This window comes from Aquarana catesbeiana, linkage group LG02, assembly GCF_042186555.1.
Source record: "Aquarana catesbeiana isolate 2022-GZ linkage group LG02, ASM4218655v1, whole genome shotgun sequence".
NCBI lineage: Eukaryota > Metazoa > Chordata > Amphibia > Anura > Ranidae > Aquarana > Aquarana catesbeiana.
Window position 1 is genome coordinate 155,607,636 of NC_133325.1, and position 16,422 is coordinate 155,624,057.

Sequence of the window (16,422 nt, forward strand, 5' to 3'; positions counted from 1 at the left end):
ATCTAGTCAACCAAAATATAAGCAAGCAAGATTGTTGTTCAATGTCCAAGTTTCAACCAATCAGCCAACAGGTGGGTGGGATGAACTTGCACGCTTACTGGGTTTTGTCAGCTTCACCTGAGTGTGCAGTGCCAGAGGTGGGCGCATCACTCCATTCACTGCTGCTGAAGTTATTAGAATGGTGACTGTGTGATGTTGATATTCAACAATCAGCATGTTTACCAATCAGCTAGCAGGTGTGTGGGAGTAAGTTTCCTTAGGTGTATTGAATGCTGGGACATGTAGATATTGGTGCACAGCTTATTGCATGAGGGTGTGCACCCCAGAGCACAAACACACATATGTGTATATGAGCAGAGCAGTGGACGGTGTCAGCAGAGCAGAGATTGGTGTCAGTAGGGCAGTGTCAGTAGCTTTTTTATATTTTTACAATTTTTTAGCAGCTCTGTTAGGGGGCTTTGGTCAAATATCAAAAGTCTAAACAGACCCCTGATGTCTCACTTTTGAGACGGAGAAATGGACTGTGAACAAAGATTTCCCAGTCTTTTTCTCTGCAGCCTTAGCTGCACTGACGGTGAATGAGTGGGAAGTGCTATGCTGAGTGGCTTCCTGTTCAATCACAAACTGAAGCATAGTTAACAGTTTATCATGCTTCAATTAAGAATGAACACAGGAGCGATCGGTACAAACTCATTTTGTTTACTCAGAAAAGAAAGGGGGTGATAAACTAAATATTTACCAACCCCTTCCCCCATTCTCCATCCTAAAACATCCCCTGCAGCATCCGGCAGGAGAGGAGAAGATGGAAGCTGACAGCACTGCAAGGAAGAGACAGGAGTGCCATGAAGCAGGGGAAATTGGCACCACACAAGGTGATTAGGGTGTGCCCTGGCACACGCTGTGCACACTCCTATGCTTGTAGATGTAAGAGCTTACCTTGGTTGGAGTCCATAGAGCAGAGATGTATGCTCACCCTTGCAAATACACACAGCCCACGGTAACAAGGTAAAAAGCTACCTGGGCTGTGAATCTGTGCACGGGGGTTTGACAGGGAATTTACCAAAGGATTGTCAAGGTGAAGCCGTAGTCAGGGATTCCAGAAGTCAGAGTTAATGAACAGAGCCAGGGTCAGAAGCCCGGGTCAGTCTTGGAACACTGCAACTTGAAACCAGGCACCTTTGGCAATACAAGAGACAATAAACTGACCAAGCCCTCAGAGTAAGGCAGTGTTTTATACCCAGCTGATTAGATAAACTGCCTCAGCTGAACCAGGAGTGAGAGGTACTAAGCAAGATACAGAGTATAGCCCTCAGTGCTGAATGCAGAACAAGGCATAGCTGGAAACTAGGCTGAATAGTGAACTGAGGTGTAGCTCAGAGGCAACACAACAGGAGCAGTACACAGAAAGTCATGGGTTCAATACCTCCTTGAGCCACTTGGGGTGTGACCACACCTGGCCATCTGTGTGGCACGGTAGGAACTGTGACAGTAGAGTAAAGGATAATACTGTGTACTCTACCTCCAAAGGAGCCTGGATAGGTTTTAGTGTAGGGATCCTGCATTAAGCTGGAGTGTCCCTCGTCTAAGTTTAGTGTTGCAGGTAGGCTGTAGTCAGCCTAAGCTCTAATTTTCATTGTTTCCATGTTCATTTGGTTCTTCTAACTTCCGACTAAGGCCTGTTTCTGCCTGTTGCTGGGAAGTGTTCTCTAGTAGATAGAGCAAAAAGAAACAAGGTTACGATTACTTATTTTTCCACTTGACCAATCACATGGACATTTACTGCCAGTGATGCATGCAGAGAAAATGGGATAAATATTTGTGGTGACCTTCCAAAAGGTTTTTTTTTTCTCCTGGGCTTCTGCCAGGGAAGGAGGGTCTTCCCTCCTAGCCTGTTGCCTGGAGAGAATGCCAGTGTAAGACAACTCTAGTCTTTCCCTCCAAGGCCCGCTTCCCGGGGAAGGTATTGCTGAAAGAGGGCCCGTTGGCCTGTGTTTTGGGGCATGAAGGGTTTTCACTGTCCTTCTGGAAAATACACCCAGGGGGATCAGAGCAGAAAGATAGCATCTTCGAAAGAGGCTTTTGCGCTAAACAACATCCTGGAGAGATGGACAGATGCTGCTACTGGTGGATATTGCAAGATGTTCTCACTGCTCATAGAAGGGGATTGATCATAAAGGGCCTGGGTTCTGCTTGGGTGCTCTCAAAGGGCCAACTACTTTCTTTAACAGAAGAGAAGTCTAGAATTTTTTTTTGTCTGCTTTGGGGTATCCTGTGTCCTAACCCTCTCTCAGGAGTGTTCTGAGCGAAATAAATTTCTGACGCTCAATTTCCATTTCTACACCAAAATAAGTCAACGATTCTACCATAAGAGTGGACCATCGAGCTGCCAGGAGATCCTCCTGAGCCACTCGGGTGTAACAGGGTGCTACATTAACAATAGGGTTAGGTTACACAGACCAAGGCAAAATCTTAGTTCATGTGGGAGAAAGGCATAGCATTTATATGACTGATTTAATAGGTTTATAAAAACATACAATTTTAAAGCAAAGGGAAAGTACCCAGCATATTGTTCAAGAGATTTTCCATGTCACACTTACTTCTGGGTGTCACTGTGCAAAATTACATTTCACAGTTTACTGTTGGGGAATCATGGCTCTTGCTGTAGAGCAATTCTACATTCTGTAACCATGTTGTGTATTTACATTAGTAGAGTGAAATGTCTGAAGCCTGAAAAAATGGTTAGAAATAGTTTTCCTCAATGTCATCCACACAGGCCCTTGGGGACATGAATGACTTTTCTGGCAGGTTTTAAAAATAGACATAAAGAAAGCATTCCAGACTGTCAAATTCACTTTCTAAAGATGGAATATGACATTTCATTATTGCTCACAGATCTAGAGAGATTCAATCACATTCTGTTTTTATTGTTTGTTAATAGCAAGGCAAATATGTACTAAAATACTGGTTTGCAAGTTGCAGCTCCTTTTAAATTAGAATAGTATATAGAAGACAGAATGACCTGAACGACCGCAACATACAGGGATATACAATGTAATACTGACATATAATCACACACATAGGTTGGACTTGATGGACTTGTGTCTTTTATTAACCTCACCTACTATGTAACTATGTAAGAAGAAAGGAGGTATTTAACTTCATGCTCCAAAAGTGCACTTTACCTTTAAAGTAATCTAACCTCAATTACTAGAATTTCATATAAGCTTTAACATGTTTATACAATATTAATGGTTAATTTCAAACCTTTGAAATCTGCAGCTTTCATTTACAGAATACCTAATGATCGTCCACGAAGGTCCTTGTTCAAGCACTTGCTGTATAGGGTGTTGCTTTCACACTGGGGTGGTGCGCTTGCGGGACAGGAAAAAAAAGGCCAGCAAGCAGCATCTTTGGTGCGGTGTGGGAGCCGTGTATACACGGCTCCCACACTGGCCCTGCCCATTGAAATGAATGGGCAGCGCTTCCGAAGCACCTGAAAAGCATTTCAGAAGCACCGCAACACAGGCGCTATTAACCCCTTCTTTGTCTATTGCTATTCTTCGGCTACTGCTACTGCTATTAACCCCCGCTTCTTCAGGACCATGTAACATGAATATCATATATAGTTTTGACTACATATATCTAACAGGAGAGAAAAAAAGACCATAAACATATTATAGAAAACATGTATATGTGTGTGCACATGATATGTGTGTATATATACAGTATTTCACAAAAGTGAGTACACCCCTCACATTTTTTAAAATATTTTATTATATATTTTCATGTGACAACACTGAAGAAATGACACTTTGCTACAATGTAAAGTAGTGAGTGTACAGCTTGTATAACAGTGTAAATTTGCTGTCCCCTCAAAATAACTTAACACGCAGCCATTAATGTCTAAACCATTGGCAACAAAAGTGAGTACACCCCTAAGTGAAAATGTTCAGGGCCCAATTAGCCATTTTCCCTTCCCCGGTGTCATGTGACTCGTTAGTGTTACAAGGCCTCAGGTGTGAATGGAGAGCAGGTGTGTTAAATTAGGTGTCATCGCTCTCGCTCTCTCACACTGGTCACTGGAAGTTCAACATGGCACCTCATGGCAAAGAACTCTCTGAGGATCGGAAACAAAGAATTGTTGCTCTACATAAAGATGACCTAGGCTTTAAGACAATTGCCAAGACCCTGAAACTGAGCTGCAGTAGGGTGGCCAAGACCATACAGCGGTTTAACAGGACATGTTCCACTCAGAACAGGCCTTCGCCATGGTCGACCAAAGAAGTTGAGTGCACATGCTCAGCGTCATATCCAGAGGTTGTCTTTGGGAAATAGACGTATGAGTGCTGCCAGCATTGCTGCAGAGGTTGAAGGGGTGGGGGGTCAGCCTGTCAGTGCTCAGACCATATGCCACACACTGCATCAAATTGGTCTGCATGGCTGTTGTCACAGAAGAAAGCCTCTTCTAAAGACGATGCACAAGAAAGCCCATAAACAGTTTGCTGAAGACAAGCAGACTAAAGACATGGATTACTGGAACCATGTTCTGTGGTCTGATGAGACCAAGATAAACTTATTTAGTTCAGATGGTGTCAAACGTGTTTCGCGACAACCAGGTGAGGAGTACAAAGACAAGTGTGTCTTGCATACAGTCAAGCATGGTGGTGGGAGTGTCATGGTCTGTGGCTGCATGAGTGTTGCTAGCACTGGCGAGCTACAGTTCATTGAGGGAACCATGAATGCCAACATGTACTGTGACATACTGAAGCAGAGCATGATCCCTTCCCTTCGGAGACTGGGTCGCAGAGCAGTATTCCAACATGATGACGACCCCAAACACACCTCCAAGACAACCACTGCCTTGCTAAAGAAGCTGAGGGTAAAGGTGATGGACTGGCCAAGCATGTCTCCAGACCTAAACCGTAATGAGCATCTGTGGGGTATCCTCAAACGGAAAGTGGAGGAGTGAAAGGTCTCTAACATCCACCAGCTCTGTGATGACGTCATGAAGGAGTGGAAGAGGACACCCGTGGCAACCTGTGAAGCTCTGGTGAATGCCCTGCCCAAGAAGGTTAGGGCAGTGCTGGAAAATAATGGTGGCCACACAAAATATTGACACTTTGGGCCCACTTTGGACATTTTCACTTAGGGGTGTACTCACTTTTGTTGCCAGCAGTTTAGACAATAATGGCTGTGTGTTGAGTTATCTTGAGGGGACAGCAAATTTACACTGTTATAGAAGCTGTACACTCACTACTTTACATTGTAGCAAAGTGTAATTTCTTTAGTGTTGTCACATGAAAAGATGTAATAAAATATTTACAGAAATGTGAGGGGTGTACTCACTTTTGTGAGATACTGTGTGTATATATATACACACAGTATCTCACAAAAGTGAGTATATATATGTGTGTATATATAAAAGTGTGTATATATATGTATGTATATATATATATACATACATATTTTTTATAGTCTCTATATTAATATAGATAATGTCCCTAATGTACCGTTGGTTGTGATTTTTTTATACATCAAGTAAACCATTAAACCATTAAACCTAATCAATCTATTTAGATTTGGTAATGAGATATATATATATATATATATATATATATATATATATATATGTAGCGGTGTAGTTGCCACTAGTAACAGACATCCACCATATCACCCCACTGCCAGACTCCATACATCAGAGACAATGAAAAGTCATTAGCTGTGTTTTGTTTTTGTTTATTATTGGGGGGTACAACTTGGTTGGGGAAAGGGGTATATGGGATACCCATAGAATAGTTTACTTTGCCATCACATTTAAGTTAGATTCTTCACAGATTAGCACATAATTTGAGTCTGAAGGAATGATGTGCATGTTTTAACCACCACAGTCTTTTCCCTGCATCACTATGCAGGCTATTGCTCCTCCTCTGCTTAACTCCTGCAGACTATTGCTTCCAGAACTTCCTCACCCATGATCGTGTAAGGATGAGGACATCACTCTTGACCGTGTATGGGTGAAATCTTCTCCTCCTGCACAAACTTATACTGCAGTTATTATGATAATGTCATATCTTCTTTTTTAAGCAAAAAGGACCCACTCTGAATAGTTCCTCCTGCAGACTCTGGTTTCTCGCTGCTACTAGGCCAGAGGCCTGCAGTACCTCTCCCCAGAGGTCTAGTAGTTTAAAAGCACATACTGAGCGGTGGGCTACTGTTCCCAGCTATCCCTGCTTGCAAATCCTGTGCCCTCAGGCCACATCGATTTGACACAACTCCCCACAGTCTCTCCTCTGATCCAGGACTCCTCATCATTGACAGTGTAAGGATGAGGACTTCACTAAGGACCATGCAGAAGTGAAGTTCCCTCACAGACTTCATAGCACATCCAGCCCTCCACTGTGGTACACTCACGACCTTTCTCTGCCCCGAGTCCTTGATGGAGAACTTAACCGGACCATACGTTCCGACAGCTTCACCTGCCCCTCTGCTCCAGGAGTTCCTCATCAATGACCGTGTAATGATGAAGACATTGCCAATGACCGTGTAAATTCAGCTTATATAGGAGACCCGCCCCCTGCCAATACCAGCTGGGGATTGGTCAGGGCTCCCACATGAGCTGCCTGCCACTCCAATTCCAGACCCTGCCCCACTTCCAGAAGATTCTCCCTGGAACCAGGGGAGGCGCCTCAGAACAAAAGCACAGGTGGTCACACCCACTGCTACACTAACCACTCCCAGCCCCCAGATTAAAACAGACAGGCCTAGCTCAAAGCATAGGCCTGCCTAAATTTACCTGTGCTGACAGACTAACTAGTAAAAATCCTATACTAGCACCTACCTATTGGTAGAGGGTGCTACATACACACATATATATATATTGTAAGATTGGGGTGATCAGACTCCAGCGGTAGGTGCGTTTTCAGTGAGTACCCCAGTCCAGAACTGAATTTTTAAGGGCCTGGTAGCCTACTTTTATTTAAAATGACACAAAAGTTCACAAAGACATCAGTAGCCCACACAGAGGGGGTTCCACCATTGTTGTATCTTGCATACGCAATACTTTAACCTCCTGGCTTACATTCTTGCCATACGGCTGCTTCAGGCCTTTAGCCTAGGCCTTAGGTCTGCTCCTCAGAACAAAAGAGCTTCCTAGAGTTAAGCTTACTCCTGATCAGCGCCTTGCTGCTCTGTCAACAAGGACATCTGCCTCCTGCAGACATGCATGCTCCGGCTGCACCTTTGCAGCCTCTGACTCCTCTCAGAGGAATGGGAGTCCACCTAACTCCCATGCACAGACTTCCTGTCTGCTGGGTGGAGCCCTGAGCCATAGTCAGGTCACAACTAAATAGCCCAACACACAGCAGTGCAATCAGTATGCCTTTCTTGCCAAAATCTGGCGTAAACCAGCAATCTTTAAGGTAGCACGGGGTCCTACTGCCACAATATATATATATATATATATATATATATATATATATATATATATATATATATATATATATATATATATATATATATATATATATATATATATATATAAATAAATATATATATATATATATATATATATAAATATATATATATATATATATATATATATATATATATATATATACCGTATTTATCGGCGTATAACACGCGCCGGCGTATAACACATAACACGCACCCCAAGTTTAGGAGGGAATTTTAAGGAAAAAAACTTTTAGGAGGGAAGTTTAAGGGAAAAAAAACTTACATTTAAATGCCTGTCAATGCAGCCTTATCAGTGTCATTGAAGCCTTTTCAGTGCAGCCATGTCAGTGCAGCCTTGTTAGTGCAGCCTTGTTAGTGCAGCCTTGTTAGTGCAGCCTTCCCCAGTGTCCATTGCAGCCTTGTCCCAGTGCAGCCTTGCAGCCATGTCAGTGCAGCCTTGTTAGTGCAGCCTTCCCCAGTGTCCATTGCAGCCTTGTCCCAGTGCAGCCTTGCAGCCATGTCAGTGCAGCCTTGTTAGTGCAGCCTTCCCCAATGTCCATTGCAGCCTTGCCCCAGTGCAGCCTTGCAATCCCCGCTGATCTCCGCTGATTTTTTGCAATCGTGCCGACATACACAGTGTACAGATTCAAATATGGCGCCGGAGGACTCGGCGGAGCAGAGCGAGCGCCGCAGAGATCGGAGGGACTGGGCGGAGCCGAGATACACATACCCGAGTGTACTCGGCTCTTTTCGGCTCCGCTCACAGTCACGCCCAGGGCGGGACTGGGCGTGACTGTGAGCGGAGCCGAAAAGAGGCGAGTACATTTGGCTATGTGTGTCTCGGCTCCGCCCAGTCCCTCCGATCTCTGCGGCACTCGCTCTGCTCCGCCGAGTCAGCCGGCGCCATATTTGAATCTGTACACTCGGATGTGTATGTCGGCGCGATCGAAAAAAATCAGCGGAGATCGGCGGGGATCGGCGTATAACACGCACCCATGATGCGTGTTATACGCCGATAAATACGGTATATATATATATATATATATATATATATATATATATATATATATATATATATATATATAATATAATGATGTATACTTTCTATGTAATATGTACATAATTATGTGTTTTTGTTTTTAAATATGTAAGTTAACCACTTGACCACTGGGCACTTAAACCCCCTTCCTAACCAGACCAATTTTCAGCTTTCGGTGCTCTCACATTTTGAATGACAACTACTCGGTTATACAAACACTGAACCCATATGAAATTTTTGTCCTTTTCTTCACACAAATAGAGCTTTATTTTGGTGGTATTTAATCACCATTGTCTTTTTAATTCTTTGTGCTATAAAAGAAAAAAGACTGAAAATTTGGTAAAAAAGTGTATTTTTCTTTATTTCCGTTATAAAATTTAGCAAATTAGTAATTTTTCTTCGTAAATTTTGGCCAAAATTTATAATTCTACATATATTTGGTAAAAATAAGTACAAATTGGTGTATATTATTTGGTCTTTGTGAAAGTTATAGAATCCAAAAGCTATGGGGCCAATGTCTGAAAATTGATCACACCTGAAGTACTGACGGCCTATCTAATTTCTTGACTCCCTAACATGCCAGAAAAGTACAAATACCCCCCAAATTACCCCTTTTTGGAAAGAAGACATTCCAATGTATTTAGAAAGATGCATGGTGAGTTTTTTGAAGTTGTCATTTTTTCCCACAATTCTTTGCAAAATCAAGATTTTTTTTTCTTTTTTTTTCCACAAAATTGTCATATTAGCAGGTTATTTCTCACACACAGCATATACATACCACAAATTACACCCCAAAACACATTCTGCTATTACTCCTGAGTATGGTGATACCACGTGTGTGAGATTTTTACACAGCGTGGCCACATACAGAGGCCCAACATGCAGGGAGCACCTTCAGGCGTTCTGGAGCACCCAGGCCAATTCTGACATTTCTCTCCTACATGTAAAAATCATTATTTATTTGCTAGAAAATTACATAGATACCCAAAATATTATATATGTTTTTTTAGCAAAGACCCTAGAAAATACAATGGCGGTTGTTGCAACTTTTTATTTCGCATGGTATTTGCGCAGAAATTTTTTTTACGCGTTTTTTTGAGAAAAAAAACAGTTTTGTGCTTAAAAAAAACCAAAACAGTAAAGTTAGCCCAATGTTTTTGCATAATGTGAAAGACGAAGTTGTGCCAAGTAAATAGATACCTAACATGTCACCCTTCAAAATTTCACACGCTCGTGGAATGGCGCCAAACTTCACTACTTAAAAATCCCCATAGGCGACACTTTCAAATTTTTTACTGGTTACATGTTTTGAGTTGTTCTGAGGTCTAGGGCCAAAATTATTGCTCCTGCTCTAATGTTCACAGTGATACCTCACATGTGTGGTTTGAACACCGTTTTCATATGTGGGCGGGACTTACGTGTGCGTTCGCTTCTGCATGCGAGCACACAGGCAGGGGCACTTTGAAAAAAAAAAAATTCTTTTTATTGTTCATTTTACTTTATTTATTTTAGTTTGACACTTTTTTCCAAAAAAAAATGTTATTCCTTTTACAAGGAATGTAAACATCCCTTGTAATAGGAATATGGCATGACAGGTCCTCTTTACAGTGAGATATGGGGTCAATAAGACCCCACATCTCACCTCTAGGCTGGGAAGCCTGAAATAAAAAAAAAAAAAAAAAACGATCCTGGCTTCGATTGTAGCAGTGAGTCGGTAGAAGCACAGGAGGGTGGCGGGAAGGGGGGGATGTCCCCTCTCACCTCCCGTAAGAACGATCAAGCAGTGGAAGAGCCGCTATGATCATTCTTATGGTGTAGGGAATTGCCGGCTGAAAAAGCTGATATCTGAATGATGCCTGTAGCTGCAGGCATCGTTCAGATATCCCCTCACAAAGTCAAGGACGTAATATGACGGCCAGCAGGCGGGAAGTGGTTAAAACAAATTTTTTTTTTTAACAAGTTGTCCATTTATACAATATTTCTAACACATAGCATGTACATACCAAAAATGACACTCCAAAATAGATTCTCCTACTCCTCCTGAGTACGGCAATACCACATGTGTGAGACTTCCACAGCCTGGCCACATACAGAGGCCGAGTACAGCCAAGTATGGCTGAGCTTAGCCGAGTATGGCTGAGCATGGCAGGGTATTGCTGGGTATGGCTAGGTATCACCGAGTATTGCAGAGTATGGCTGTGTATTGCAGAGTATGGCTGGGTATTGCAGAGTATGGCTTGGTTTTGCGGGGTATTGCAGAGTATTGCGGGGTATTGCGGAGTATTGCGGGGTATTGCAGAGTATTGCGGAGTATTGTGGGGTATTGCAGACTATTGCGGGGTATTGCAGAGTATTGCGGGGTATTTCGGAGTATTGCAGAGTATTGCGGGGTATTGCGGAGTATTGCAGAGTATTGTGGGGTATTGCATGGTATTGCAGAGTAGTGAAGAGTATTGCAGGGTATTGCAGAGTATTGCAGGGCATTGCAGAGTATTGCAGAGTATTGCAGGGCATTGCAGAGTATTGCAAAGTATTGCAGGGCATTGCAGAGTATTGCTGGGTATTGCAGAGTATTGCATAGTAGTGCAGGGCATTGCAGGGTATTGCAGAGTAGTGCAGGGCATTGCAGGGTATTAGAGTATGAAGGGATGGCTGAGCATGGATGGATGGATGGATGTGACTGTATTTGTCACTGAGCAGCGCTGTGGGCACTACAGATCCAGCCCATAGCGCTGCTGCCATCCACTTCCTCCCCCTCTCCACTCACACTGTACTGATCAGTACACAGTGGGGAGGAACCGGCGTCATGACATGATGCCGGTTTGTTTACATGTGATCACTCTGTCATTTGACGGAGCGATCATATGGTAAACGGGCGCGATCAGCGGGCGTTTACCGTGATCCGTGATGCGCCGGGTCCGGTCACGGATGTGCTCGGGTGCGCTCCCCAGGGGGCGCGTGAGAGTGGGATTCTGGGATTCGAATAAGCCGACCGCGCTGTAGCCGTCTTTTGGCTATGGCCTGGTCGGCATGTGGTTAATAAAATTCTGTATAATCTTTTATATAAATCCTAGTGTCGGTTCAGTTCTCAAGGGCATATTTAAAGTCCCATTACATAGTTACATAGTTAGGCAGGTTGAAAAAAGACACAAGTCCATCTAGTTCAACCAAAAAAAAAAATACAATCCCATATACGCAATCTTTTACCCACAGTTGATCCAGAGGAAGTGAAAAAAAAAACCCCAGCAAAGCATGCTCCAGTTTGCTACAACGGGGAAAAAAATCCTTCCTGATTCCCCGAGAGGTAATCTGATTTTTTTCCTGGATCAACTTTACCTATAAATGTTAGTACCCAGTTATATTATGTACATAATTGTACATAATATAACTGTTGCTCTTGTGTTTGTTTTTTTTCAACCCTACAGGAGCATTCACACAGTACAGTCCCAAATCAGGTCTTAATCATGATGTCTCAGTAGTTGTCTACCACCCAGCATCCATAGGTAGATTCTCAGTGAGGGAGGTAAAAAAATCCTTCTCCAGAGCAGGACTTCAGGACAGTGTTCTCCAACAAATCTATTAACAATCTCCTCCAGGCCCTCAGCTCAGCTCCTATAGCAAAAAATACAAGGATAGTCAAGGAGTCTCAACCTAGTGTATATTTCTGGAAATGGGAGGATTGGATAGCAACTCCACAGTCCAGTAACAAATACCATTCACCTAATTGCATATAATTCAGCAAAACGGTGCGTTGCTCTGAATCAAACCAGCATATAAGAAATGGAGGGAGAGGACTAGAGAGTCCAGAAAGGATTCTTCAAAAAAGGAGCAGACTGGTAATAACAAAAAAAATGATATTTTCTTTTTTATGAAAAATCCACCAAAATATTATTCAAAAAGAATAAAATACCTCCACCACAAAAATATAAAATTTGATAACGTTATCAAAACACAGATGGCCACAACAATCGTTCACCCTCATTCAAATCATAAGCCAGCTAATTAGTATATGAATTCCTAGAGAAGGAGGGTATTCATCAGATATGTGAGGGCTATGCGCTAGTAATCACAGAGGAAGTCCATAGACATTTCAACATACAATTGCTGGGAACACTGAAATCATATATATGGAACGATTGCAGACAGTCCTAGGTAATCAGAAAACACTATCTTGAATTGGGGCTTAGAATAGAGGTCTAGGACGGAGGAGGATTAGTGTCTGTGTAGTATGGTAAAACTAGATCACATTGGGTAAATCACAGTGAGTTATATGAGAGACTAGCCAAGGTTCAATCTTAGAGCATAGAGAAAATCTTTAATTCAAAGGCTGATCACCACTGACGTACAATGTCCAGTTCTCCAATTGAGTATCTTCTCCCGCTACTTACCGTTATCTTTTCAGGGCAGTGCATTGAACCAGGTGAAAGGGGTGAGATGTAGGGGAGTGCCACCCCATCTCTTACCCGGCCAGCAGCATATGGCATCTGTATTGTTTTCTGATCCAAGTCCATGCTATAGGTTTATCCCACATTTTTTATTTTTGTATTTTTAACCTGCTGTGAACTGATAAAACAGTGCTCAGTAATCAGATAAATACAGTATGTCCAGTGTGTAGAATTAATAAAAAACAAAACCCCCCTTTAATATCAATGAAGCTTGATAAGTGGCATATCATGCAATATATAGGTACACACAGCTTGCCCATCATAGATATGTGGTGTAAACATACAACGGCTGTGGACTTAAAACATTTTTTTTCTGGACTTTATTTTACAGTTTGTAGCTTTTTCGAAGACCATGAAAACCACAATTTGCAGTACACAGAGAATGTTGACAGTCAAAATGAACAGGGTGTGTTATACATTCCTATTATCTTAAAGGAAGTGAAAAGGACCATCCCTAACCCCCTTCATTCTTATCAATAACTTCAACTTATCATAGGTTCACAAGAAGCCCCAGTAGCAAGATTTTAACTGAATTTACAGACATGCACAACATAAACCCATAAGATATACAAAAAAATGTGAAGGCACTAGCATTTAGACATAAAATAATGTGGTAACATAAATCTGCCTTTAAAGAGAAATTTCACCCGAGCTGTGCTATTTTTTTTAAATCCCTTCTTGCATTTCGATGGGTTATTGTCAAAATACATACTCACACACCTAGTAAATTCAGTAGTGTCCTGCTGCAATGTGCCTCCTGTACTCCATGTGCTATGTCACCAAGGGGTAGATGTGCAATAAGGGAAAATGGGTGAGGAGGGTGAAGGTCCTCTGCATTTAACCACTTGCCCTCCGTCAGATTTACCCCCCTTCCTGACCAGGCGTTTTTTGGGATATATTTATGAAATCTTTATATTTCTATTTTTTTATTAGTAATGGTGGCAACCCGCTGAACAGCTCTCACTGTGGACAAGCACAGTGGGAGCAATCCTCTACCTGAAAATGCAGAATCACTTATATACACATGATCCTGCGCAGCGCGGCCACCCTGTAGCAGTAAATCTGCTATGGGGCAGTCAGCAAGTAGTTAATGACTGTAATCTTGGGGCTAAATAAAAAAGTGTCAATTACATTCAAATTAGGTACTTTTTTTTTTTTAAAGCAAAAATGTGCAGATAAATATGTGTTCATAAAAATTCTGGGATTCGTCGATAAGCCATAAGTGCACAGACCTCAATCAAGTACATATATATGAATTATACGCACGGAATCGCCAGAAATGTCACCAGAAATGTATGACCACTAATACATAGTGGTCAAAGACGCTGTAGTGGACCTCTCATAGCCCCGCAATAATCAATCACTCCAACCAGCAACCATACAAGCTCAGTAGATGTCTCATGAACTCCCGCTTGTCAACCAAGGGCACCCGTTCTCAATAAGGTCACATGATCACCCTGGACTTTTAAATGCAAGGCAAATCTTTCCCAGTCCTCTTGTATCTCGAGCATCTCTATTTCTCAGTGAGGCCACCCATAACCATAAAGGAAAGAAGGGAGGGCAAAAGCTTTAGTTCCAGAAAAAGGCCGGCCTGTGGAGATGTGTCATTCAGCCTACTGTTTAAACTTTCTGAACTTTTCAAATGCCTACCATTTCCTTTATTGCTATTTATACAACCTGGTCATTTATTTTATCAAAGTGTGTGCGTATTTTTCTTGTGTGACTGCCGGGAGAATTCATGGCCAGGGCAACTTGGTGGTGTCAGTAGGAATGGGGCTCAGTTTAGGGCCAAGTAAAGAATTGAGGACCAAAATATACCACAGCCACTACAGGAGTAGCTCTACATCATTAACAAGATGACTTCCAGTGACAAGGAACAGTTCAAGCTACGGAAAGCAGAAACCTGTTTAACACTCTTGCAACATAATTTTGTCCTGGAATAACTTGCTTGTATACAGCAGAGAACCAAAAACTGCATCAAAGATTCTAACTTTGCCAGACGCATTGAGAACTCATAAATATCAGTCGCTCAAGGCTCAGTGCCTGGGGATCAAACTTTAAAGGCTGCAATTGGTGATCTGAACCTCATTGGGAAGGAGGAACATGATTTGTAATACCTAATAAAGAACTTCTCTTATTTTTTTCCTTTTGGTCTGTTAAATACAGTAACATGATTGGTAATCAGCTCCATGATTGGACAAAGAGTAACTGGAACTTGTAGCCTACTAAAACGGAGTGGAATCAATAACACAAAACAGATTCAGGATGGCAAAGAACATGCATACACTGCAGAATAAACACAACAGATAATGAAAGCTGCACTTACATGAACTCTTCACAGCAATTTATCTGTGGTTCAGCCATATGGCTGCTTTAGTCTCTGTAAAACTCTATAATAACATTAAGGGTCTAGCTGAGAATCACTTCTTCAGTAAAACAGTTCTAGTTAGCTCTAGTAGCACAGGTGAAAAAGCACCACACCCATAGCTCCCAACTGTCCCTGATTTCGTGGGACTGTCCCTGATTTGGAGCAATATCCATCTGTCCCTCTTTCCTCCTCATTTGTCCCTCATTTTGGTGTGATCTATATAGTTGTATATAAAATGCACTTTTTATCTATCAAAAAGTGTTTTCCAGTGCTAAACCTTTCATCAAATTTCTAATTTGCTGCATTTGCAAATTCCAAAAGCCAATATAAAGGAATAGTAGTGGTAAAAAAAAAGCACTTTTGTTTTGTTTTTTTACAATTCTCCTTTAAGGGCGTGTGGTAAGGGGTGTGTCCTGTGCCTGCATACTTTTGCTGATAGGTGTCCCTCGTTCCCATCTCAAAAAGTTGTGAGGTATGCCACACCTCTGGAAGTAAAGAACTGTGGTAGCAATCCACAGGGTACTCCCAGAGACAGTGGAGGGTCTCCCACCTGGCTGCAGATCATTTGCCCAACTACCTCTGCTCATCATGTATGGTCTCTTTGAGATGCTGAGGTAGGAAAAATGGATGAGTTTGCCTTCAGTCCAAACAGGGTTCAGTCTGAACCCAGAAGTTAACTGTCATTCCTGGGCCAGCTGCACATATATAAAGGGGTGGGGGTGCTTGTGACATCACTGCTAAAATAATATGATTTGGGTTTTGGTGTATTTTTTTTAAAACATTTCAGGTGGTGGCCTTTGGCATCAGAATGATTTATGGCAAAGCAATGTAATTGGGTTTAGGAAGCGTGATGAGACCTTGTTTTGATAACTTGTAACCTCTTGTAATGATTAAGGCTGAAGCCCAGTAGACTTTTTTATGGATCTGATCTTATGGAATTTTTCAGTAAGGCAGGGCAGAGAGAAATGATGCAGCCAGTAACCTACAGCAACCAAGTACAATTTATTATCTACTGTCTGACATTATAGTAGATAGTAGGCTGAAATCTGATGAGCTGCTGGCTCTCTGCATCCTGCATATCATCAGTGCACTTCACTAAATTCTTCCTCTGTTTCAAT